Consider the following 25,487-nt stretch of genomic DNA (forward strand, 5'->3'; position numbering starts at 1 on the left):
GAAGGCAGGAGGAGAAGGGGATGACAGAGGATGAGATGGTTGGATGGCATCACCGACTCAGTGGACATGAGTTTGAGTAAACTCTGGGAGTTGGTGATAGACAGGGAGGCCTGGCATGCTGCAGTCCATGAGGTCACAGAGTCAGACATGACTGAGCGACTGAACTGAACTGAGGATACTATACAGCAATGAGAATTAATGGGCAAAGCTACATGCATGCAACAACATGGATATTTTTCATAAGCACAATATTGGTCCAAGAAGCCAGACACAAGAGAGAATATACAGATTAATTCAATTTAGAGAGAATTGTAAAATAGGCAAAATTAACCAATTGTGTTAGGGGTCAGCATAGTGGTTATCTTTGTGAGAGGGAATCCCTGGTGGGGCAAAAATGGAGGTTTCTAGGATGTTGGTAGCCTTCTACTTATTGATCTGGATGGTGTTTACACAAGTTCATTCACTCTGAAAATTCCTTTTATGATTTGTGCACTTTACTTTACATACTATTTCAGTAAACAAGTTTATTAAGCAGATGAATGCTTAGAGTTTGCTACCATTTGTATGTTGATTGGAAAGGACCAGTGAAAGGGAGGGAGAGGAGGAATTTGATGGGATGCAGCCCGGAGAAGGTGAGTAGGATGAGGCGGGGGCATAGCTGTTTTTAATTAGACAGAAGTTCTCCTTTCCTTTCCTCAACATCTTTTATCCTAAACTTCTCTTACTTGTCTGTCTCTCCCATCTTCACCCTTTTGGGTAGTTCAAATTTGTCTAAAGAATTGCAAAGAATTGCCTTAATGTGAAATTCTTAGAAGTGTTAAGGCTGTTTTTTAAAAAGGTTTCCTAATGGTTTTGTTCTTGGTTAGACCATCCTTGTGCTTCCCTGGTAGCTCAGCTGGTAAAGAATCCTCCTGCAAGGCAGGAGACCCGTTTCCATTCCTGGGTCAGAAAGATCCCCTGGAGAAGGGATAGGCTACCACTCCAGTATTCTTGGGTTTCCCTGGTGGCTCAGCTGGTAAAGAATCCACCTACAATGTAGGAGACCTGGGTTCGTTCCCTGGGTTGCAAAGATCCCCTGGAGGAGGGCATGGCAACCACTCCAGTGTTCTTGCCTGGAGAATTGCATGAACAGAGGAACCTGGTGGTCTATAGTCCATGGGGTCGCAAAGAGTTGGACACAACTGAGCGGCTAAGCACAGCATAGCACACAGACCATCCTTACATTGATTAGGAACTAAGACAGATGTGTTTTCTTCTTCTCTTCCTTCTGTGCATTTGAGAATAAAGATTTGACTGGGCGCTCTGGTGTAGGCACTTATAATAGGATCAAGTACAGAATAAAAATACCCTCTGCATGAAATTAAAAGATAATAAGGCCCCAATGTATACTAAAAGCAGTTTATTATGTTCTAACAACTTGATTATCTCCTTTGGAAAGAGTGAACACTTCTGCCTACCTCTTTTCCATTACTGTCCAGACTTGCCTGAAGTGACTTACCACTTTATAGTTGTAACTGACTTAATCTTATAATCGTTTTGGTTTTCTACCTGGCTGAAGTCATGGGGGCTTTCTTTCAGAATTGGGCCAAATTAGGCAGAATGACTATACATCATGGTATACAGAAAATTTAAGGACTATATTTGCAGAGGAAATGAAGATAACTTCTTGGGAATTAGAACACTGTCGTTGGAGCTTTCTGAAATTTTTTGACTGGCATAGTATCCCTGCATTTGATCCTATTAGGGTGGTGATCTCTTTTCTTTAAGGGCTTTATGGATAATCTTCCTTTCCAACCAGTTATCTCTTGCCTACTGGAGAGTGAGGCTGTGCAGATCAGTTCACAGAGCCTTTGTAACTAAGTCACTGAAGATTAAACAGGCAAGAAGATAGTATCCTGATGTATTCCAATTGTCATGGCTCCTAGATTTGTTTAATAATGACACAAATTGTCTTTATATTGTTTCTTTCTCTCATCAAGGGTACCAATTTTTCCCCCTTTTTTCTTTTCTGGTAAAACACAAGGTGAACCTAGCCACATGTATGCAGGACAAATTCTACAACTTAAGAGGTCTAATTTAAGTTCTATATCTACATGAATGCTTCTAGCATTGCTACAAACCTTAACTATCTTTTTTTGTGAACATGTAAAATGTACAGCCTGGTGGGCTGCCGTCTATGGGGTCGCACAGAATCGGACACGACTGAAGTGACTTAGCAGCAGCAGCAGGGAGTTATGAGTGGAGAAGGCAATGGCACCCCACTCCAGTGCTCTTGCCTGGAAAATCCCATGGACAGAGGAGCCTGGGCTGCAGTCCATGGGGTCGCGAAGAGTCGGACATGACTGAGCGCCTTCACTTTCACTTTTCACTTTCATGCATTGGAGAAGGAAATGGCAACCTACTCCAGTGTTCTTGCCTGGATAATCCCAGGGACGGGGGAGCCTGGTGGGCTTCCGTCTGTAGGGTTGCACAGAGTAGTACACGACTGGAGTGACTTAGCAGCAGCAGCAGGGAGTTATTGAGTAGCTTGGCTATTTATGTTTGAAAAATTTTTTCTTCAATTATTTGGAACATAGCCACATACATCTGCTTATGTGCCAGAATTTGGGTTTATACCTTTGGTGTGATGGAACTCATTTTACTAAAAATATCTTGACTCAACAATTTTATAACTTTAAAACCAAATGTTACTTTTATGAGTTCTAGCCATTTCCTTTTTTTCCCCAAAGCATTAAAACTAAGGAAACACAATTGCAACTAACCATCAATGGGAGCTATTTGTTATGACAAGTGACAGTTGTTTATAATTATATCATTCAATTCCATGAAAAAAATAATAAGGCTTGGTGCATAAAACATCAATACCAAAGTACAAACACTTTTCAGCTTTTCTAAGCACCAGTTTTATTTATTTTTTTAAATTGAGCTTTACTTTTGAGTATACAACTTTATTTTTATTTTTTGGGTTTTGATTTTCTTAAGTCCTGTGAGTGGTCCAGGATACACTTAGCAGAGCACACATATTTGATTAAATACTGGTGAGATCAATCAATGTCATGATGACAAAATACAGCTAGTATCCCAGTCTGCCATTACAAAGATGTTTTCTAAGGCCACAGGAAAGATCAGAGCAGGACAGAGTGGCAACCGAAGGTCTCCATGTGGACTAGGGGAACTGATGTAGGGTGTTAGGGAGTCAGGCTGAGATGGCAGAGCTCAGCAGCAGCAGGTGTATTATGACTCACCTGAGAACACTGAGATGTCATGTTTCAATTCCCAAGCCTCCTCCTACCTCATCCTCTTGTTCATGTTCCATCCTTTCTCATTCAGTCCTATTCCACACCCCAGCTGGCCAAGAATCTTTACAATTTCAATCACTTCTTATTTTCTTTACAAAATTTCTTTTTAATTGAAGGATAATTACTTTATAATATTGCATTGGTTTCTGTCATGCATCAACATGAATCAGTCATAGGTACACATATGTCCCCTCCCTCTTGAACCTCCCTCTCACCTCCCACCCCTTCCCCCTCCTCTAGGTTGTTCCAGAGACTTGGTTTGCGTTTCCCGAGTCATGCAGCAAATTCCCATTGGTTTTTATTTATTTTATTTATGTCAGTGTACTTGTTTCCATGCTATGCTCTCCGTTTGTCCCACCCTCTCCTTCCTCTCCCCCTATCCTGTGTCCATAAGTCCATAAGTCTATGAGGTGGATGAATCTAGAGCCCATTATATGGAGTGAAGTCAGTCAGAAAGAGAAAAATATCATATATTAATGCATCTCTCTATATATAGGATCTACAAACATGGTACTGATGAACCTATTTTCAGGGCAGTAATGGAGATACAGACATAGAGAAAAAAAATTATTTTTGTCTCTGGGTTTCTGTTCCAATTAATCCTTTGTCTTCTTTTGCTTTGTCTCTGGTATTGAATGCATCTGTTGTATGTCACTTTCTCTCCTGATTTCTGCAGAATTGGACCTCAGTTTCTTATTCAACCTCAAGGACCAGTAAGTCATTTTTTATGTAGAATTTTTAGAAACATGATTAATCTTATTTTTACAAGGTTTCTGCTTCTTGACCAATTCGTGCCTTGAGCCCTACTTCCTTGTAAATCCACAGAGCCCTAAAATCCACAAAATAACTCAATGGATGGAGTGCTGTAGTTTCAACTGTTGTAGCCGTAAGTAACTCATAATGTGTACATGGAAACTAGAGAGAGAGAATTGCAGGAAACCCTGGACAGAGGTGTGATAATGGGTTATGTGATTATGCAAATTACATCTGGGGAAGTAACAGAGTTGGAGAACAAGAGAGGATGAGATGACTTTAGAGGCCTAATTCTTTGGCTATGAAAGAGGAAAGATTAAAAGGAAGGAAAGGGAGAAATGTGATACTGTGGGGCAGATTTATTTCCTCTCCAATATGCCTGTAGAACTGATAAGAGATTGTGGTGGCGGAATCGATCAATCAGCAAGCCAGATTAACAGGGCCCAGAGGTATGAGAGCTGCAGGATGTAGCCTCTGTAGGTTTTGGTGCAACTGCCCAGACTGTTATTAGGAAGCAGAGGACAATTCAGTGTTCATGGGGCCTATCTATCATATTTATTTCTGGTAAATAAAATAGGACATTGCATTTTTGTTTAATTTGACAAACATACACTAAACACCTATGATGGGCTAGGCCTATGCCATATACTAAGGACAGAAGGAAGAGAGAAACAAAAGAAGAAATGATAAATAAGAAAGGGAACAAGGGGGAGTTCCCAGGTGGTCTAGTGGTTAGGATTCGGTGTCCTCACTGCTGTGGCCTGGGTTCAATCCCTGGTCGGGGAACTCCCTCAGGCTTCATGGTGTGGCCGGAAGAAAAAAAGGAAGGTAAAAAAGATGGAAAGAAGGAGGAATAGAATTAGTTCCTTGGTTCCTGTCCTCAGGGAATGTATCTTCTCATAAATTTTGTCATCACTCAGGTTGTATTAATAAAATACTGAGTTAGAATGAAGTCACACTATTGTAAATATAAATATTATAGGTTATTTCAAGTGGATGGTCCAGCAACTCTCACTTTCTCAAAATTGTATATGTCGACCCAGAGATAGCTGAGATAAGCTGATTGCTTCAGCTTAGCTGTTTCATCTCACATTTGGACACATTTACATTTGACATCTTGCACATTTATAAATGTGCCCTCATGGGGACAACTCTAGTTTTTCTTTTCCTTTCTTCAGCATTATCAGATGTTTGATACATGGTTTTCTGGTGCTGCAGATTTTGGTCAGATGGTCAAGTGGGTATGAAAAAAGTCAGTTCAGTGGCCTCTGTCATTTACATGGTCTGAAGTAGGCCTGGGGCAGAGACAGAGTCCGTGAAGTTAAAGATAAAAAAACTCACTTAAGATGGCGAAGTTAGGAGGCCCCAAGTAGGAGGATATATGGTTTTCAGAAATTGAGAACTAAAGTCTATAGCTGGAACAAAGTTTCTCTACTCCACATTTAAATTTTGGGGTACCCATCAGCTGCTAGGCTATCCACTTTCCTACAAGGATGGCTAAGAAATGCCTCTTCACCAGAGGTAGGCCCTTTCAGCCTGGCTCTGCCCATTTGAGTTCATGAGTTCATGTAAAACAAAGGCTGGAAGTGAGCTGGTTATACCTTTTGCAGAGAGTGATTCTTCATGCAGAGAAAGTATCACTTTTTTTTTTTTTTTCTGGCCATGCAGTGTGGCTTATGGGATCTTATTTCAGCAACCAGGGATTAAACCCAGGCCCTCAGCATTGAAAGTGCTGAGTCCTAACCACTGGACTACCAAAGAAGTCCCAATGAAGATATTTTCTTCATTCTCCTTTCTATGGGAGTTAAAAGGTATCCAACTGATTGCTGTCTCTCAAGGCAAGGGAAAGGAAACAGAGTTTGGGCAAGTCCACTAGACTGGTAAACGACCTCCAGTGTCCTGTAGAATCTCTGCCAGGCAGCTAAGCTTGCTGATATGCCCTGATATTGCTGAAATCAGGCACAGAGCTCTGAGATGCTTGGCATCCTGGTGTGGTACCTTAAGTTCTCAGTCCCCAGAGTTAGGGAGAATGGATTTATCTATATCTTTAGGCTCCTGAGTTGTGGGTTATGGTGGTATATGGGCCTTGGCTTATAAGTTTGCTGGGGTCTGCTACAGTTAGGAGCAGAATCTCATGTGCCAAAAGACTGCTGCTTAAACCAAACAAAAAACAAGAGGAGGAATAGCCTTGCCATAGGCAGCACATAACAAAATACCTTTCTTTCTCCCTTTTTCCTATAATAGTATCAATGATATCTCAATAAAAGGGTCAGGGACCAAAGACTAGGGTAGTTCTGGTTTAAAAATATTCTCACCTACTGTGTTTAAAGAATTTTTCCTAATTTTTCCTTCTTTTGAGATTAAATATTTTAAATGAGCAGATTAGAGTGTTAACAATGAAAATGGAACTGCTTTAAACAGTGCATGTTAAAAATTTTGAAAAAGAGTCAGATTAGTATGTCATAATGAAACTCATTGCCCAGAGAAAAGGGGAACTCAAGACAGCATGTTGGTTACAATTATTGGCAAAAATAAAGTTGTTTTATATTTATACCACACGAATTGATATTGCTCAGTTTTAGTAGTTAAGAGCTCTGCTCAGTGAGCCCTGCAGGAGGTGGACAGCCCCAACAACTGGTCCTATTTGGAATCTTTCATCCTTGGCTGTGAGTTTTAGTTATTGACTCTGGGAAAATAGGATATATTTCACTAAGAATTACACATCATCTTATCACATTAAAAATACACTAGATAAAAACATGAAAGACAGGCATCCTACTTGATAGTGACACATTGAGAGTTTTCTTTTTGTTGCTATGTGTAAGGAAAGATGCCATTAAACAACACTTTCCCTTAGAAGTTTATTGAAAGCATTAGGCAGTAGAGGAAAAGGTACAAAAGATAAAAAGATTGGAAAGGAAGACACAAAATTGTCATTATTCATAGATGACATGATAATATATTATTTCAGTAATAGTTTAGCAAGTTTCCTGATTACTAATTAATGGATAAAAATAATAGATTTTTCTATACATTAGTAGTTATAGTTAGAGAATGATGCCATTTAAGCAGCTTTAAAAATATCAAATTGGAATTCTAGATTCCTGTAGGATTATGGTATTTAGCTGCCTAAATCTGAACTTCTCTCTGTATCTTCTAAAAATATTTAAGGTTAAAAACAGGAAGAAAAAATGCACTCAATTCACACCTATGGCATAATTAGGGGAAAGAGAAATCTACAAACTGACTTGAACTTGTAACTGGAAAAATAATTATTAAAAACCATCAGAGTCACCTCTAGATCCCAATCTAGGACAGAGTCAAGTAGAGGATATGTAGAAACAGGAGGGGAAGCAGGTGTTAGCAGGAGTGAAGCACAGATCAAATCACTCTCTGAACAAAGGATCCCACTCTCAGTGTGAACGCTGAAAATCGATGTGAATCCTAGTGTAGGAGGGTACCAGTTACTGGGGAATCAAAAGGAAGAGGCTTGAAAGTTTATGCGACCAGAGGTGACCAACGTGAGAAGGCATCTATTCTGGGGAATTGGAGGCAGTTTGGGAGGAAGAAGTTTTTCTTTGAAGGCTGATTGGTGAAGGAAATTAAAGGAACAAGCAAGATATAAACATTGTTACTTAAATAAGAATATTACTAAGTATAAAACATCCGCCAAAAGTATATCTATTGAGAAAGCTCAATTTTTCAATACCAACTAAAAACTAAGAAGCCATTAATCCACCTAAAACCTTCACTTCAATGTCTTCCCATGGAGAAACACCTGTTATTTATGGTTCAGAAAAGGCCAAAGCATTTAAAACTGAACAGAAAATGACAGGAAACACCTACCCAAAGCTAATTTAAGAGGGAAATTAGAAGTGAAAGATCAAAGTTTTTCACAATGTAAAAACATTTCTTTCCTCCCACACCACTAGAAAAACAACTAGGAAGTAAGGGACAACTGAAGCACATTTCAACATTCATTCAGTTCAGTTCAGTTCAGTTCAGTCGCTCAGTCGTGTCCGACTCCCCGTGACCCCATGAATCACAGCACGCCAGGCCTCCCTGTCCATCACCAACTCCCGGAGTTCACACAAACTCATGTCCATCGAGTCGGTGAGGCCATCCAGCCATCTCATTCTCTGTCGTCCCCTTCTCCTCCCGCCCCCAATCCCTCCTAGCATCAGACTCGATTAGATACCATTAAACAAGTATTTTTACATGTGCAAGAACACTTTGAATCAGAAATTCAAAAACCTAGAATGGAGAAGAACAGCAGCATAAAAGGAGAAGAAAAGAAAAAAAGAGGAAGATGTGAGACAAAAGTAGATCAAATAACCTCAGGGGAAAGTGGTGAGAAAAATATTGTTAATAATCATTTCAGAGACAAAGACAAAATTATAGCCTACTCAAGGGAGGATGGTTCGATTGAAAATATGAAGGTGAGGCATGGGCAATAGCCAAGTGCAGGAAAACCAAATAAGAAAAGTGAATGAATGAGAACAGATTAGATGTAGCAGACGGGCAAAGAGAGTCCAACATACGAGTGACTGTGGTCTCCAAGGAAGTACGAAGTAATGTAACTAATATTTAAAACTGTAATTCAGTAAAAAAAAAAAATTGTGGAAATTTGAAACTACACTTACATTTATTTGATGGAAGGGCCTACTGTGTGCCTGGAAATCTGACCATAAATGTCACCTCTGAGACATGTCCTAGTAAAACTTTTAAGGAAAATTATTGAGATAGGCAAAAAGATCGTCCAGTATTCCCTTCCAGAGTACACATGTTGAAGGGCTGAAACCATCATTCTTCAGATGTCATTGTGGCTAAGGTTTTGAATAAGATTTAATTTCTACAGCAATAAGATGCACACATGAAACTGAATTCAGAGCTGAGCTAAGTGGAGAGAGATGCAGTGGTAGACAGAGATCTATTTTTCTGGCGTTGTTCTAGCATGAGAGTCAGCAGTTCTGGCAGCAGCTTCCAGACATCCAGGTTGTGATCTCAGTGGAATGTTAGACCCAGCTGTTGGCACAATGACTTAAAAATTTTGCACTTCACTGACAATCGTGAAGAGAGCTATTTCCCTGTTGGGCCAATTCTGGGGTGTTCTGGGAGTCAACTTTGGAGCACAAGAACACTTAGTCCTCTGAACTGAATCCTAACTGGTAAAATATCCTATGGGAGAAAATATCCTAAGGAAAATATCTTGAAAAGTTGATGTGATATCAGTATGTATTGCTGAGTCACTTTGCTGTACAGCAGAAACGCAGCATTATAAATAAATCATACTCCAATAAAAACAACAAAAATAGTTGATGGTATTTCTTGAAGTTCCTAAGCCATAGAATTCATTATAGAATACCCTGAACTATTAGACTACCAGCATTTGCAGCCTTCAATATGCCAAGGAACCTGGTCATTCATACTCCAGTCTCCACTGACATGGTCATTAGAGAATCAAGCCCGAATCAATCATTCCCTTACTATCTTGCTTCTACCTCTTGTCTTGTGTTCACTACTTTTCAATGATTACAGCAGCTACTGCCATATCAATCAAAGCAAGCCACCTCTATTAATTCTGCTACCTGCATTACAGAGGGATCGTCTAGGCTTTTTCAGGAAATGTTAGGACCAGACTCTGGCCTGTCATTTTGGCTAAGGCTAAGACAAATAGGGCTAGCTCTTCCCATAAATTTCTTTGTTATGGGGATTTGGGGACTGGCAGAGGGGCTTAAAGCTTTGCTTTCAAATGAACACTGTTCCTAGCTCTGCTGTTACTGTTTCCTAGGGAAGGTGAGTTCTTAGAATATTGTTGGAGAAAAAGAAGATTGTATTCCATCATAAAAATTAAATAGTCTATCTAGGCTAGGACCTAAGAGAGACCTGGATTTTGATCCTAGAAGAACAATTGCCTAGGCCTAACCTAGAAAATGAAAGGATAATTTAGGTTGGTCCCAAGGCAAAGGAAATAGGAGGGTAAAGGCAAAGACGGTGGGTTGCCTGTCATGTGCTTGTCACAGCAAGATTGTGAAGTTACTTAGGAATGAAAGGGTAAAACTCTTTCAAAGGAGCATGTGTGTTGACATAATAAAGCATAATTATTTTTATCTCTTGCCTTTTCACTTTCTACAAAGTCTTCCCAACAGTTTTATGCAGCTGGTCTCTCTCCTATCTAAGGTTCAGTTCAGTTCATTCACTCAGTCGTGTCCGACTCTTTGCGACCCCATGACTCACAGCACGCCAGGCCTCCCTGTCCATCACCAGCTCCTGGAGTTCACTCAATCTCATGTCCATCGAATTGGTGATCCCATCCAGCCATCTCATTCTCTAGTCCCCTTCTCCTCCTGCCCTCAACCCTTCCAGCATCAGAGTCTTTGCCAGTGAGTCAACTCTTTGCATGAGGTGGCCAAAGTATTGGAGCTTCAGCTTTACCATCAGTCCTTCCAATGAACATCCAGGACTGATCTCATTTAGAATGGACTGGTTGGATCTCCTTGTAGTCCAAGGGACTCTCAAGAGTCTTCTCCAACACCACAGTTCAAAAGCATCAATTCTTTGGCACTCAGCTTTCTTCACAGTCCAACTCTCACATCCATACATGACCACTGGAAAAACCATAGCCTTGAGTAGGTGGATCTTTGTTGGCAAAGGATTGTCTTTGTTTATTAATATGCTATCTAGGTTGGTCATAACTTTCCTTCCAAGGAGTAAGTGTCTTTTAATTTCATGGCTGCAATCAGCATCTGCAGTGATTTTGGAGCCCAAAAAAATAAAGTCTGACACTGTTTCCACTGTTTCCCCATCTATTTCCCATGAAGTGATGGGACCAGATGCCATGATCTTCGTTTTCTGAATATTGAGCTTTAAGCCAACTTTTTCACTCTCCTCTTTCACTTTCATCAAGAGGCTTTTGAGTTCCTCTTCACTTTCTGCCATAAGGGTAGTGTCATCTGCATATCTGAGGTTATTGATATTTCTCCCAGCAATCTTGATTCCAGCTTGTGCTTCTTCCAGCCCAGCGTTCCTCATGATGTACTCTGCATATAAGTTAAATAAGCAGGGTGACAATATACAACCTTGACATACTCCTTTTCCTATTTAGAACCAGTCTGTTCCATGTCCAGTTCTAACTGTTGCTTCCTAACCTGAATACAGGTTTCTCAAGAGGCAGGTCAGGTGGTCTGGGATTCCCATCTCTTTCAGAATTTTCCACAGTTTATTGTGATCCACACAGTCAAAGGCTTTGTCATAGTCAATGAAGCAGAAATAGATGTTTTTCTGGAACTCTCTTGCTTTCTTCATGATCCAGCGGATGTTGGCAATTTGATCTCTGGTGCCTCTGCCTTTTCTAAAACCAGCTTGAACATCTGGAAGTTCACAGCTCATGTATTGCTAAAGCCTGGCTTGGAGAATTTTGGGCATGACTTTACTAGCGTGTGAGATGAGTGCAATTGTGCGGTAGTTTGAGCATTCTTTGGCATTGCCTTTCTTTGGGATTGGAATGAAAATTGATCTTTTCCAGTCTTGTGGCCACTGCTGAGTTTTCAAGATTTGCTGGCATATTGAGTGCAGCACTTTCACAGCATCATCTTTCAGGATTTGAAATAGCTCAACTGGATTTCCATCACCTCCACTAACTTTGTTCATAGTGACGTTTTCTAAGGCCCATTCGACTTCACATTCCAAGATATCTGGCTCTAGGTGAGTGATCACACCATCGCGATTATCTTGATCATGAAGATCTTTTTTGTACAGTTCTTCTGTGTCTTCTTGCCAACTCTTCTTAATATCTTCTGCTTCTGTTAGGTCCATATCATTTCTGTCCTTTATCGATCCCATCTTTGCATGAAATGTTCCCTTGGTATCTCTAATTTTCTTGAAGAGATCTCTTGTTTTTCCCATTCTGTTGTTTTCCTCTATTTCTTTGCATTGATCACTAAGGAAGGCTTTCTTATCTCTCCTTGCTATTCTTTGGAACTCTGCATTCAGATGCTTATATCTTTCCTTTTCTCCTTTGCTTTTTGCTTCTCTTCTTTTCACAGCTATTTGTAAGGCCTCTTCAGACAGCCATTTTGCTTTTTTGCATTTCTTTTCCATGGGGATGGTCTTTTTTGCATTTCTTTTCTTTTCTCTGTCTCCTGTACAATGTCACGAACCTCCGCCCATAGTTCATCAGGCACTCTATCAGATCTAGTCCCTTGATTTAGGTCATATCTGAATGGTCTAGTGGTTTTCCCTACTTTCTTCAATTTCAGTCTGAATTTGGCAATAAGGAGTTCATGATCTGAGCCACAGTCAGCTCCTGGTGTTGTTTTTGCTAACTGTAGAGCTTCTCCATCTTTGGCTGCAAAGAATATAATCAATCTGATTTCGGTGTTGACCATTTGATGATATCCATGTGTAGAGTCTTCTCTTGTGTTGTTGGAAGAGTTTGTTTGCTATGACCAGTGCGTTCTCTTGGCAAAACTCTATTAACCTTTGCCCTGCTTCATTCTGTGCTCCATGGCCAAATTTGCCTGTTACTCCATGTCTGAAGTAGTATTGGTTAATTATTAAGAACATGAATGCTGCCATGAAAATGCCTCCAAATCCCCATTTTACCCTTTAACATATCTGTGACCTAGGGCTTTCCAGGTGGCACGGTGTTAAAGAATCTGACTGCAATGCAGGAGACACAAGTGGCTCGGGTTCAATTCCTGGGTTGGGAAGATCCCCTAGAGGAGGAAATGGCAACTTGCTCCAGTATTCTTGCCTGAAAAAGCCTTTGGAAAGAGGAGCCTGATGAGCTACAATGTGTGGGGTTGCACAGAGTCGGACACGGCTGAGCAACTGAGCATGCAACAGGTTATATGAATACAGATATTTCATAATTCAATATAGATATAAATGTATTTCATTTATTTGTCAAAATAGCTATGGTTGTTAGAAGGCCTGAGGAGAGGTTTATGGAGGGCAGTAGGATTTTTGGGTGTATGGAGGAGACAGACCCCATGGCAGGCAGCAATGGGGCTTCTCAGTCTTGGGGAGAGAGTTTGTGGGAAAATGGGAATAGATAACTCCTGAAGTTAAGGGGATGACGGAGAATACACTTATCATGCAGAAGAGTGTAAGTCTTCTTTGGTAGCAAAGAGGAGGTCAGGACAATAGGGCCACTGTGGACAGCTTTAATGCCTTTGTCTTCTATTGAACCTCCTTTGGTCACTGCAGCCTAGTAAGTCACATTGAAAACTTAACTTTACTGGCTCAGGCCAAATAGCCTAGGGGAGTCTTTGTTTCTGTAATTGAAAAGCAATATAGGAACCAAAGGTTTTCAAGATGAGCTATCATCTGCATCCACAAAATTCAATACTCCACTAGAAGTGAAAGATGCACTCGATTATTAAATGTCCACTTTATTTAGAGAAACATGCTTGGGACAAGGCTAAACAGCAAGCTTGCAAATTTTTATTTGCTGAATCAGTGAACAGGCTGGGGATAACTCTATTCTTTATGGTAATTGATTCACAATGGTTGTTTTTTCCCTGGGTATGTGATGAAGAAGGAGGAAGAAGTCCAAATGTTTTCTCTCTCTACAATGCTTAAATCAACTTTCTAGTATTTTAAATGTTTGGACTCTTAGGAAGTCCATGCATTACATAACTGATTGAAGTGGGGTTTCAAATGGCTGCACTCATTTCTACCCCCAGGTCAGCTAGCTTATCTCACTGTGGTAAGAAAAACCTACACCTTACTACTCAAAACCTCTGTGTCCTTTTCAGCTGAGTCCCACAAAAAATAAAACCAAATTACGTAGGCAGGGACCATGGCTCATGTTACTTGTTTTTTCAGGTATATTTCATATCCTTATCAGACCAGTTCTCTGACTTCTTTGTATCCAGTAGTCACTGTGCTAATTTTTATGCAATGGATTTAAAAACATGGTTCCAAATCTAAAGATGGCCAGAAAAAAGGAGAGGACAACTTGTTTGGTAGATCTACCGCCTTTGCCATTTTAAGACTCTTGTAATTGTCTGTATAATGTAAACATCTGCAAATAAATTAATTGGTTTACTATAGTCTGGGCTTTAGACTGGGGCTTTCCAGGTGGCTCAGTGGTTAAGAATACACTTTCCAATGATGGAGACATGAGTTCGATCCCTGGGTTGGGAACATTTCCTGAAGGAGGAAATGGCAACCCATTCCAGTATTCTTGCTGGAAAATCTCACGGACAGAGAAACCTGGTGGGCTACAGTCCACAGGGTCACAAAGAATCAGGCATGACTGAGCCACTGAGCATGCGCACACACACACGAGGGACTTAGACTGAAAATGTTCACTTCTATTCAATAGAAAAAGAACAGAAAGGAAAGAGAGTAGCTATTAACTTGGCCCTTGTGAGAACTGTATCTTCTGGTTCTCAGAGGGTAAAGACTCTATTGACTTCGTGAATTTTCACCTCCGTTCATCCTTTGGGATTGGTTCCTCCATTCCCACGACTCTCAGAGGCTCCATAAAACTTCTGAAGGTGCATAACATCAGCACGTTATAGCTTACTGTCTTAAAATTTAAATCCTTATTTCTTATACATGCTTAGTATTGGCTGCTTTTCTTTCAGATGCTTGGAGGATTTATTTTAAACCTCTATTTCATGGACTCCACTGCTCCTGCCCTTTCCCACTCCACCACTCCCCTTGAACCTTTCAATACCTCCAAATATTCTGAAATCGGTGTGACACATCAAATCTGTTTTCTCTGCAAAAGGGATGCCTCTTCTGTTGCAGAACTTGGAACTTTATTTGTTGAGGAAAGCACCAGAATGTTCCCTGATGGAAAAAAAAATTAAAAAAAACTTAATTTTAAAATCACTTATTATCTCTTAGCCTGCAGCTCACCTGATATTAAAAACAAAACAAAACAAACAAACAAGAAACAAACAAAAACCCCTCTAGAATCCAACTTTCTGTAAATGATCCTTTTAATTCACCTTTGCCAGAAAACACTTACTTTTTTTGCTGATGGAACGCCCAAGTTTTTTACCATTTAACTTCCAAACCACATCATTGATTTACCTTTTCTTCTACCTGCAGATATTTATGACTCTCCATCATTAAGAACACAGAACTTAGACTAAAAAAAAAGGTTAAAGACAAATAGGTTTAATATACATACACCATGGAAGATAGCTGCTCTGTGTTGTCACTTAAATCAAGCTGTGTAAGAGTTTCTTTCTTGGTTGGCTGACGAGAGAGCAGTGAGCTATGTGAGGAGAACGCTGCACTATTTCCCTTGGGTACTTTGACTGACAATCAAGTGTGATAAGTCACAAACCATTCCAAGAGCCAAGGTAAGTAAAATTTATAAAAGAAAGCTCCTCTTACTTGGTAAGATTAGTAGGAGACTTTTCTTAGAAGACTAATTGTATTAGAATACCTTTAAAAAGTCTTTTTTTTTTTTTCACCTTTCTGCAAACTAAAAGTAGATATCTATTAAATACTCTGTTTGGGAGAGAGAAAAAAAAATCACTCTTTTGTTTTTAGATGATAGATGTCGATATTTTGGTCTTTTGTATAAAATAACAGATTGGTCCTTTCTGGGTCTACGTGAAAATCTATCTTACAGGGCCAGAGGATCACACTAGCCCCAACTGTGTGTGCACACACACATACACACACACACACCCTGCCAGTATATATTTGCATAAATAATAACTATTGAGGAAAAGAGTCGATGAGGATAGAAGTTTTGTGTATGGACATCTAAGGTAAGAAGGAGAACACTAGAGAGAGAAGCCTCTAGTTCCGCAAGGGTTGTGTCGGGCTAAGTCTGCCACTCTTTCTGGTTCTATTTGAAATACATCCTAGTTTGGACTAGGACTGAAAGGTGATCATCCTGTCTTGGGTATCCTGTGTGTTTTCTGATTCATGCATCCCAGGACACAGCACCCTGGGTAAAGTGATAATCCCCGGATGAACAATGCAGAACATAGATGAGAGCTTGATGCCTGGTGGGGCCTGGCAGATGTTCTGCATCCACACTGGATGCCATGCTGAGGCCTGGTGGGTGAATGGCAGTGCCTGGTGAGCACAGACTATGCGAGTGCTATGTAAGACATTGCCCAGGCACTTGCAGGAATACTCCCTAAGAGGCTGCCCAAAGAGGCCACTGTATTCCCTGCCTGATTTGGATGACCTCATGAACTAGAGCAGTGGTTTCAGTTACAGGGGACTGAGGACTGCAGGGGGATGACATGACTTGTGCAAATTTGATGAGAATCAGTTAATCAGAGTTACTTAAGACATAAATACCTTTTTATGTAAGGTGCCTTTTCTGAAAATACTGTGGGTTTGAATTTACAGATTTAATTAAAGTGTTTATGTGCCTAATCTTTAAAAACTTCGTTAGAAAAAAAATACTCCTTTAAGAATTGGGTTCCAGGCAAAAGCAGTTTACCTTAAGCAAACTTGGGACTTTGTGTCATAAAACATACCCAAAGCTCCACTAGACGATTGGGAGAGGTGAAAACACATTAGTATGAAAACTCAAATTCCATTACCTAAAAGCCTCTGCATCCTCACAGAACCCTCCTTCTGTGGCTGGTGGGATTTGCAGTAGTTTGAATGTGAGGAGATTGAGATATTGATTTGTGTTAGTGATGAATCTGCCTTCCTATATAATCTCCGAGTTATCCTGCTTTCTTACCTCCATCTGTTGACTGAAACTCTCGAACCAGGCTTCTGCTCTGGTTGACCTTCTAAGCACTCCTATTCCTTAAAGGGACCAGAGCCTTTTCTTTAACCCCACTCTCCATGCTTGGTGTTCTGGTAACTGTCCGTTCAGTTCAGTTCAGTCGCTCAGTCGTGTCTGACTCTTTGCAACCCCATGAATCACAGCACGCCAGGTTTCCCTGTCCATCACCAACTCCCGGAGTTCACTCAAACTCATGTCCATCGAGTCGGTGATGCCATCCAGTCATCTCATTCTCTGTCGTCCCCTTCTTCTCCTGCCCCCCAATCCCTCCCAGCATCAGAGTCTTTTCCAGTGAGTCAACTGTTTGCATGAGGTGGCCAAAGTATTGGAGTTTCAGCTGTAGCATCAGTCCTTCCAATGAACACCCAGGACTGATCTCCTTTAGGATGGACTGGTTGGATCTCCTTGCAGTCCAAGGGACTCTCAAGAGTCTTCTCCAACACCAGTAGTAGCTTTGACCAACTTTTGTAGAGGTCTGGACCCAGAGGAGGGAGTACTTTCCTGATCTTCCCCCACAGCTGTGAATTCATCCTTGGGGCCATGATGTCGTTGCTAATCAGATTTGACGTTAACCTCACTTTCTTGATCTGAATTTTTCTCTAGGCTTCCCAAGCATCCCTCTGACATCTCTCATCCTAAAGGAAAAGATACCTTCACTCCTTTGTTTCTTTTGTATCCTTGTCCTTTATCTGTCCCTTACAATGTCCCAAAGCTTTGGGGAGTGGCATGGGCTTCAGCTGGGTAGGCAGCAATTCTTTCATTATCTGGTTTCAAAAGCTGTTCAACTTTACTTTGCTCTTCAGTATTTTCACCAGTTTGAACTATGGGTTTGAATATTCTTTAATGGATTGCCCTATTGGGAGACTTGGAGCACAGAATACATTTAATTAAAAAGAAAAAAAAAAGAAAACTGTTTAAATCCACGTTGAGAAAAGTGTATTTCCTCAGTGAACAAGGGCATGTGGTATCCTACACTTGAAGTTGATTGACATGTTACAGTGATCATTTGTTTCCTTTTTGTCTCTGCTAAGAGTCTGTTGAAATGACAAAGAACTAAGTCAATTTCTAATGGACCAAAAAAAGTGTCAGATTTTGACCCATTGTGTAATTTTTGCCCTGAGGCATGGTTTCTTTATTGGTAAATAGAAGCTCTCAGAATATCACAGAATTTCACAAAGGGATCTAAACCTACCCTTGATGTGGTGCCATGGGAGAACAGATAAACCTTCATTTTGGTCCTTTGGTACACTGGGGCTCATCAGATTGCTAAATCACTCACTAACATTATGTTCTAGAATTGATATTTTCACTCTGATTTATATCCACATGGGATGATTCATGAATTAAAGGAGATAAATCTGATGGTACCAATTGTCAAGTGTTCCATTATTAGTGGCCTGCCTTTCATCCAGTTTTTAATTGGAAAGGGCTTTGCCCTTCAATCAGTCATCATTGACATAATCATCATTAGAGATGCAACAAGATGTCTCTCTCTCTCTCTCTCTCTCAGCTGAGAGGAATATGACATTTAGAGAGATTCCATCAAGGTTGCACATGATGTGAGTAGTAATCAAGAGCTCAAACATTCACTTCTTATTAGAGTACTTGTTAATAAACCAGTCTATACACATTTCTAAAGCCTAATGCAATTTTCAGAATACTTCATTTTCTCTGTTATTAAAAACCTCCATTTCAGCAGGCCCTTTGGTTATAGTCTATATCTCTATAGACACCAGCCCCAGAAAGTGTGCTTAAAAACTAAAATATACTTCTGGGAAGTGAGAATATGCTCCAAACTCTGTTTGTGCTTTTCCACTTGCAAAAGAGTTAAAAGTGTTTCTTACTGTTCATTTTTTCTCACACTTCAAATACCAAGCAGCTCAGTGTTATTATTATTCTCGTTTGGCAGTAGCCGTGTCAATGACTATCTCAGTCATTGGTAAGCTGATAGCATCATGGAGATGGACTGTCAGAACTATTCACTGTGTATCATTGATGGACCACAACATCTGGTTCTTGCAACATCTCTATACCTTACTTCCTCAACTCTTAGGTTTCCTTACAATACCAGATTTTTAAAATCCTATTATACATTATTTAAAAATTTTACTTTAAAAACCTTTTATAATATTTACTACTTTCCAGGCACTGTTCTAAGAACTTTACACACTTTAACTTCTCTACTTTTATAACAACCTCTGTTGTAGGTAAACACTATTGTCATCTCTGTTTACAGATAAGAAAACTGAAGCCTACAAAGACTAATTGTTTAAACCTACACAGCTAGTTGGAGGAGGGCATGGCAACCCACTCTAGTATTCTTGCCTGGAGATCCTATGGACAGAGTAGTCTGATGGGCTACAGTCCATGGGGGTCACAAAGAGTTGGGTACAACTGAAGCAACTTGGCACACACACAGCTAGTAAATGTTTGAATTGCCCTTGGGACCCAGCCTGATTTCTGAATCCATGCTCTTGATCACACTATTCTCCATTATGAATTACTGCCCTTGCCTCAGTCCTTACAGTTCTCAGTTTCTTAATTTGTGGTTTGAGAGATCTTTCTTTTCCTTACTTACCAGTGCTTTGAGGCTTGTTCTGCTAGATTCATCATAAAATATATCTGGATTAATGATGAAAGATATCACCAAGTCCCTTGGTTAGCCTTGTAAGTTACTGGTCAAAAACATTCAAACCTTTCAGAAGATTCTCTTTGGAGAGTTCTCATCTGTTAAGTGAAGAATTATATTTAACAGAAATAGCATGCCTGAAGAACTCCAATCAACTGTCCTTTACTCTTCCAGCCCTTTTTCTGACTCACATGTATACTGGCAGGTAATCAATATAATTGGAGATTGGACCTTAGCAAAAGTGGATTCTGAAACAGATTTGATTCATAGAGAATGTGACTTGAATATTCATCTTGAACCAGCAAAGTAGTTTTCCTTCCCCTTGAGTTTCTCAAAACCGAATTGTATGGAAGCTCTTTCTTTTAACAATTGAAATGCTATCAACCTAGGTGAAGTAAGTAGTGTTGGGAGTTTTGTAGGAAAAGTCTTATGTGAGATTTTTGAACTGAGAGGAAGTGTGGTCCTTCAGTTCAGTTCAGTTCAGTCGCTCAGTTGTGTCCAACTCTTTGCGACCCCATGAATCACAGCACGCCAGGCCTCCCTGTCCATCACCAACTCCTGGAATTCACTCAAACTCATGTCCATCGAGTCAGTGATGCCATCCAGCGATCTCATTCTCTGCTGTCCCCCTCTCCTCCCGCCCCTAATCCTTCCCAGCATCAGAGTCTTTTCCAGTGAGTCAACTCTTCGCATGAGGTGGCCAAAGTATTGCAGTTTCAGCTTTAGCATCAGTCCTTCCAATGAACACCCAGGATTGATCTCCTTTAGAATGGACTGGTTGGATCTCCTTGCAGTCCAAGGGACTCTCAAGAGTCTTCTCCAGCACCACAGTTCAAAAGCATCAATTCTTCGGCGATCAGCTTTCTTCACAGTCCAACTCTCACATCCATACATGACCACTGGAAAAACCATAGAATCAGTCCTGCATATCAGGAATGTGGAATATATTTCATTAAGAGTATTATTATTATTTTTTTTTTGGTGGGGAGTCCTTTACTTGACCTAAGGCTTTATTGTGCGAACTAGGAGAGTTCAGCTGTGTTGGAATCGAAAAGGTAACACCTGTGTTTGTTTCTCAGCATTTAGTGGGTCAGGAAAAGGGCCTAAGTGCCTCATCCTTCCTATGAGACCAGTGGTATTGCTATTGTGAGGCCGATCCATAAAAGACAGGCAGTTTCACAAGGAAGCTCCCACATGTTGCTGACAGCAGTATAGCTGTGTCCCACTTGCAGATAACATCATACACAAAACCTAGGCTTTAAATAAAGATTAGTGATTATCTATTTGCATTTTTGATGTATTCTTCATAAAGGGTTCAGCAGAGAGTTACTTTAAATAGCTTGTTTCCTTGATGTGCTTAAAATAAAATTTGATTTAAAAACCACTTCACAGAAACATAACTACAATAAGGGAAGTATAATTATAACTTTAGAAAAAGAATAATATAACTCTTTATATAGAACATGTCAATAGGAGATGGATGTGTTTTTGTTTCCTTTAAATCCTTTTTTGATATTCATATTACCTGATATGTAAAGTTATCTTACATTTTTATCATGGTTTATAGTTTACATTGATTTCAGTTGTGTTCCTACTGTGACTGGACCCTCACTATAATATCCCTGTGAGGTCAGTGATGGAGGAACTAATAGCTCATTTTGCATATAATAGAGCTTTCTATGGTTTTGAAAGGTTGGGACATGACTCTTTTATTTTATTTTTTAATATAAATTTATTTATTTTAATTGGAGGCTAATTACTTTACAATATTGTATTGGTTTTGCCATACATTGACATGAATCTGCCCCGGGTATACATGTGTTCCCCATCTTGAACCCCCCTCCCATCTCCCTCCCCATCCCATCCCTCTAGGTTATCCCAGTGCACCAGCCCCGAGCATCCTGTATCATGCATCAAACCTGGACTGGTGATTCGTTTCACATATGATAATATACAGGTTTCAATGCCATTCTCCCAAATCATCGCACCCTCGCCCTTTCCCACAGAGTCCAAAAGACTGTTCTATACATCTGTGTCTCTTTTGCGGTCTCACATACAGGGTTATCATTATCATCTTTCTAAATTCCGTATATGTGCATTAGTATACTGTATTGGTGTTTTTCTTTCTGGCTTACTTCACTCTGTATAATAGGCTCCAGTTTCATCCACCCCATCAGAACTGATTCAAATGTATTCTTTTTAATGGCTGAGTAATACCCCATTATGTATATGTACCACAGCTTTCTTATCCATTTGTCTGCTGATGGACATCAAGGTTGCTTCCATGTCCTGGCTATTATAAACAGTGCTGTGATGAACATTGGGGTACACGTGTCTCTTTCAATTCTGGTTTCCTCGGTGTGTGTGCCCAGAAGTTGGATTGCTGGGTCATATGGCAGTTCTATTTCCAGTTTTTTAAGGAATCTCCACACTGTTCTCCATGGTACTAGTTTGCATTCCCACCAACAGTGTAAGAGGATTCCCTTTTCTCCACACCCTCTCCAGCATTTATTGCTTGTAGACTTTTGGATAGCAGCCATTCTGACTGGTGTGAAATGGTATCTCATTGTGGTTTTGATTTGCATTTCTCTGATAATGAGTGATGTTGAGCACATTTTCATGTGGGCATGCCTCTTAAGAAACAGCTTGAACAGCATTTTTTCAGCCTTGTGAATCTGTGTAAATGGTCCATGCTTCACTCTGTAAGCTTCAATTCAATAGGGTGAGCATTGGGAATCTATGTTGCCAAGGCTCTTTGGGTGAATCTGAAGAACATCTAGGGTTGAAAATAACTAGAAAGGTTTGAAGGACTTCGATTCAAACTTAGATCTTTGACAGCAAGTCTTCTGTATTCTCTTATTTACTTTGCTGCTTCCCTGAACCTAAATTCTCTCTGTTGTAGTTACTAGTTAAATTGCTAGGTACTCTTGAAAGTGTGAGTAGAAAACCACAGGAAGGCCATTTATGAAAGGGTGACGATGCCAAAGCCCATAATTCAAATCCTGCTACTACCAATATCTTGTACAAAACTTTTACTTGAGGACCTGGTTTCTGCCTTGTGTGCATCTAAGTGCTGACAGACAGGAGAGGGTTGTCAGGGTGGGAGCCCCAGAGAGTAAAGGTGATGGTCTGGGGCACTAGTTATACTCACCACCCCCAGCTAAGCACAGAATAAACAGGAGAAAACATGCAACTCCTGGCTTCTCTCTGGTGACGGAAACAGTTGGAGCTTCTGTCTAATGACTTTATGAAGAGCTGTTCCAGGGACTGGTTTCTGCCTTTTTTGACTCAGGGTGTTGATGCAACCAGTCATTCTCTAGAAGTCAGGGGGCTGCTGAAAACAAAAGAGAGCTGGGTGAATAGAGGCAGCTCCAGAGACTTCCCACACTACAGATTTATACCAGAGGGAGCAAGAGATGACAAGCAACTGAAAATAAAGTCAGCAAATCCTTTAATTTGAAATTGACAAACATTAGACCAGAGAAGAGGCAGCCAGAGAAAACTGAAAGGGCCAGAAAGTCTCTAGCTGTACCAATTGGTGGTTTTCCCTATATGAAGTCAGTCTTTAAAGACTAGGAGGGTGGCTGTTGTTTCAAATACAGGTATCTCAATTAAAAGCTACAAGGCATACAACGAATTAGGGAAACATGGCTCAATCAAATGATCCAAATAAATCTCCAGAAACCAACCAACTCTTAAATAAAGGGATTATATGGCTTGACAAAGATTTCAAATTAGCCATCATAAAGAGGATAAATAAGCTTAGGAATGCAGTGCATAGACAAAATGAGAATATCACAGAGATAAAAAATTTAAAACCAGAAATTTTGGAACTGAAACATGCAATAAATAAATTAAAATATTTGCTAGAGGAGTTCAGCAGCAAACTCAATCAAACAGCAAATGCAGAAAGTAGAATAGTGGTTACCAGGAGCTTGAGGGGAGAGAAGAGCAGACTTGTAGAGTTGCTGTCCTCAACATATAGAGAGTTTGTCATGCAAGATGACAAAGTTCTACAGATCTTTTGTGAAACAGGGTGCATATAGTTAACAATACTGTATTGTACACAAAAAATTAAGAGGGAGGGGATTTCATGGTTTGGTTTTTTAAGCACACACATACACATATGCTTAAAAGTGAGTGATTACATCTGTATTCTTCCAGGAGCTAAAATCGTTTGTAATTCAAGCCTCTAAAAGGAACACCTTTTCAAATAAGACTTTCCTAATTCTCCCATCCAAAAATAGCACCTCTTCTCACCCTCTGTCACCTTATTTGGCTTTATTTTTTCCCTAGGATTAATTGCAATGTGCTAAGGAAAGTTATGACCAACCTTGATAGTATATTAAAAAGCAGAGACATTACTTTGCCAACCAAGGTCCGTCTAGTCAAGGCAATGGTTTTTCCCGTGGTCATGTATGGATGTGAGAGTTGGACTGTGAAGAAAGCTGATGGCCGAAGAATCGATGCTTTTGAACTGTGGTGTTGGAGAAGACTCTTGAGAGTCCCTTATACTGCAAGGAGATCCAACCAGTCCATTCTAAAGGGGATCAATCCTGGGTGTTCATTGGAGGGACTGATGCTAAAGCTGAAACTGCAGTACTTTGGCCACCTCATGCGATGAGTTGACTCACTGGAAAAGACTCTGATGCTGGGAAAGGTTGGGGGCGGGAGGAGAAGGGGACGACGGAGAATGAGATGGCTGGATGGCATCACCGACTCTGTGGACATGAGTTTGAGTGTACTCTGGGATTTGGTGATGGACAGGGAGGCCTGGTGTGCTGTGATTCATGGGGTTGCGGAGAGTCGGACACGACTGAGCGACTGAACTGAACTATGTTTTATGTTTGTACAATTTTCAAAATATTTATTTTCCCTTTCCTCTACTAGACTATAAGGTATCTGAGGACATTCTGCCTATTTTGATTAACTTTGTGACATAGCACATAGTGCCGGGCACCTTTTTGAATGAATGAATCAATAAATGTTGAATGAATGAATTTTATTTTAAATGAGTCAGAGTCTGACTTTTGATATTCCTAATTTATTGAGCAGCATGACCTGGAGCTGATTTGTTTCCTGGACATGATTCATGGTTTCTGTCTCCTTCACCCCAAACCATCATCTGATCCAAGACTTCGTATTTTCCTTGCGTGTGTGCTAAGTCACTTCAGTTGTGTCCGACTCTATGACCTCATGGACTGTAGCCTGCCAGGATCCTCTGTCCATGGAATTCTCCAGGCAAGATTACTGGAGTAGGTGGCCATGTCCTCCTCCAGGAGATCTTGACTCAGGGATCAAACCTGGGTCTCCTGCATTGCAGGCAGATTTTTTACCACTGAGTAACTGGGGAAGCCCATTATTTTCCTTGGTGTTCTTGAATCAGGCAATCTGGTTGTAGCAGCAGCTTCATGGGAAGCACATGACCATTACTCTCTGATGTTAAAGCTTGACCACTGGTGAACAGATGCACAATCTAGAGCCTGGCCTAGGGGAACAGTTGAGTTCACATTGCCTTTAATGACATTGATACTAAGTTCTTCTTCTCAGATAGAATAACTAACAGGATTTATTGGCATGGGAGACAACTATAGTGATTTGGAAGATGAGAACTCTTTGAAAAGGGTTAGAGGAAATTTTTATCATACAAATGAGTAGGTTAAAATCTAACATCTGTAGCACCTTCTCTTCCATATTTTTGAGAAAAAAATTTTTGAAAATGGGCAGAGATAGATACCACATAAAAACAGTTTTTGTTTCAGTAACATTAGTTAGCACTGCTAGTTTCTGTTCTTAGACAATATAAACAAGAAAATAATAGTAATAGTATGTAATGGTAAAAATACTTGTAATAGTAATGTACATAATAATAAGAATGATGATGTAAAATACCCTTTACAGGCAAATGTCAAGAGAGTTTGAGTAATGCATAGAGCTTTGAAATATGTGGGACCTTCATTCTATGTAAAATGGGTCTGAACTTCCTTCTTGACTTTTTTTTTATTTTTTTTTTATTTCTAAAAAAGAATTTTATTAAAAAAGCACAAATGCAAAGAAATGAACAGAGGAAAATTTA

This window comes from Moschus berezovskii, chromosome 11, assembly GCF_049115385.1.
Source record: "Moschus berezovskii isolate FMDL1 chromosome 11, NW_MosBer_1.0, whole genome shotgun sequence".
Classification (NCBI taxonomy): domain Eukaryota; kingdom Metazoa; phylum Chordata; class Mammalia; order Artiodactyla; family Moschidae; genus Moschus; species Moschus berezovskii.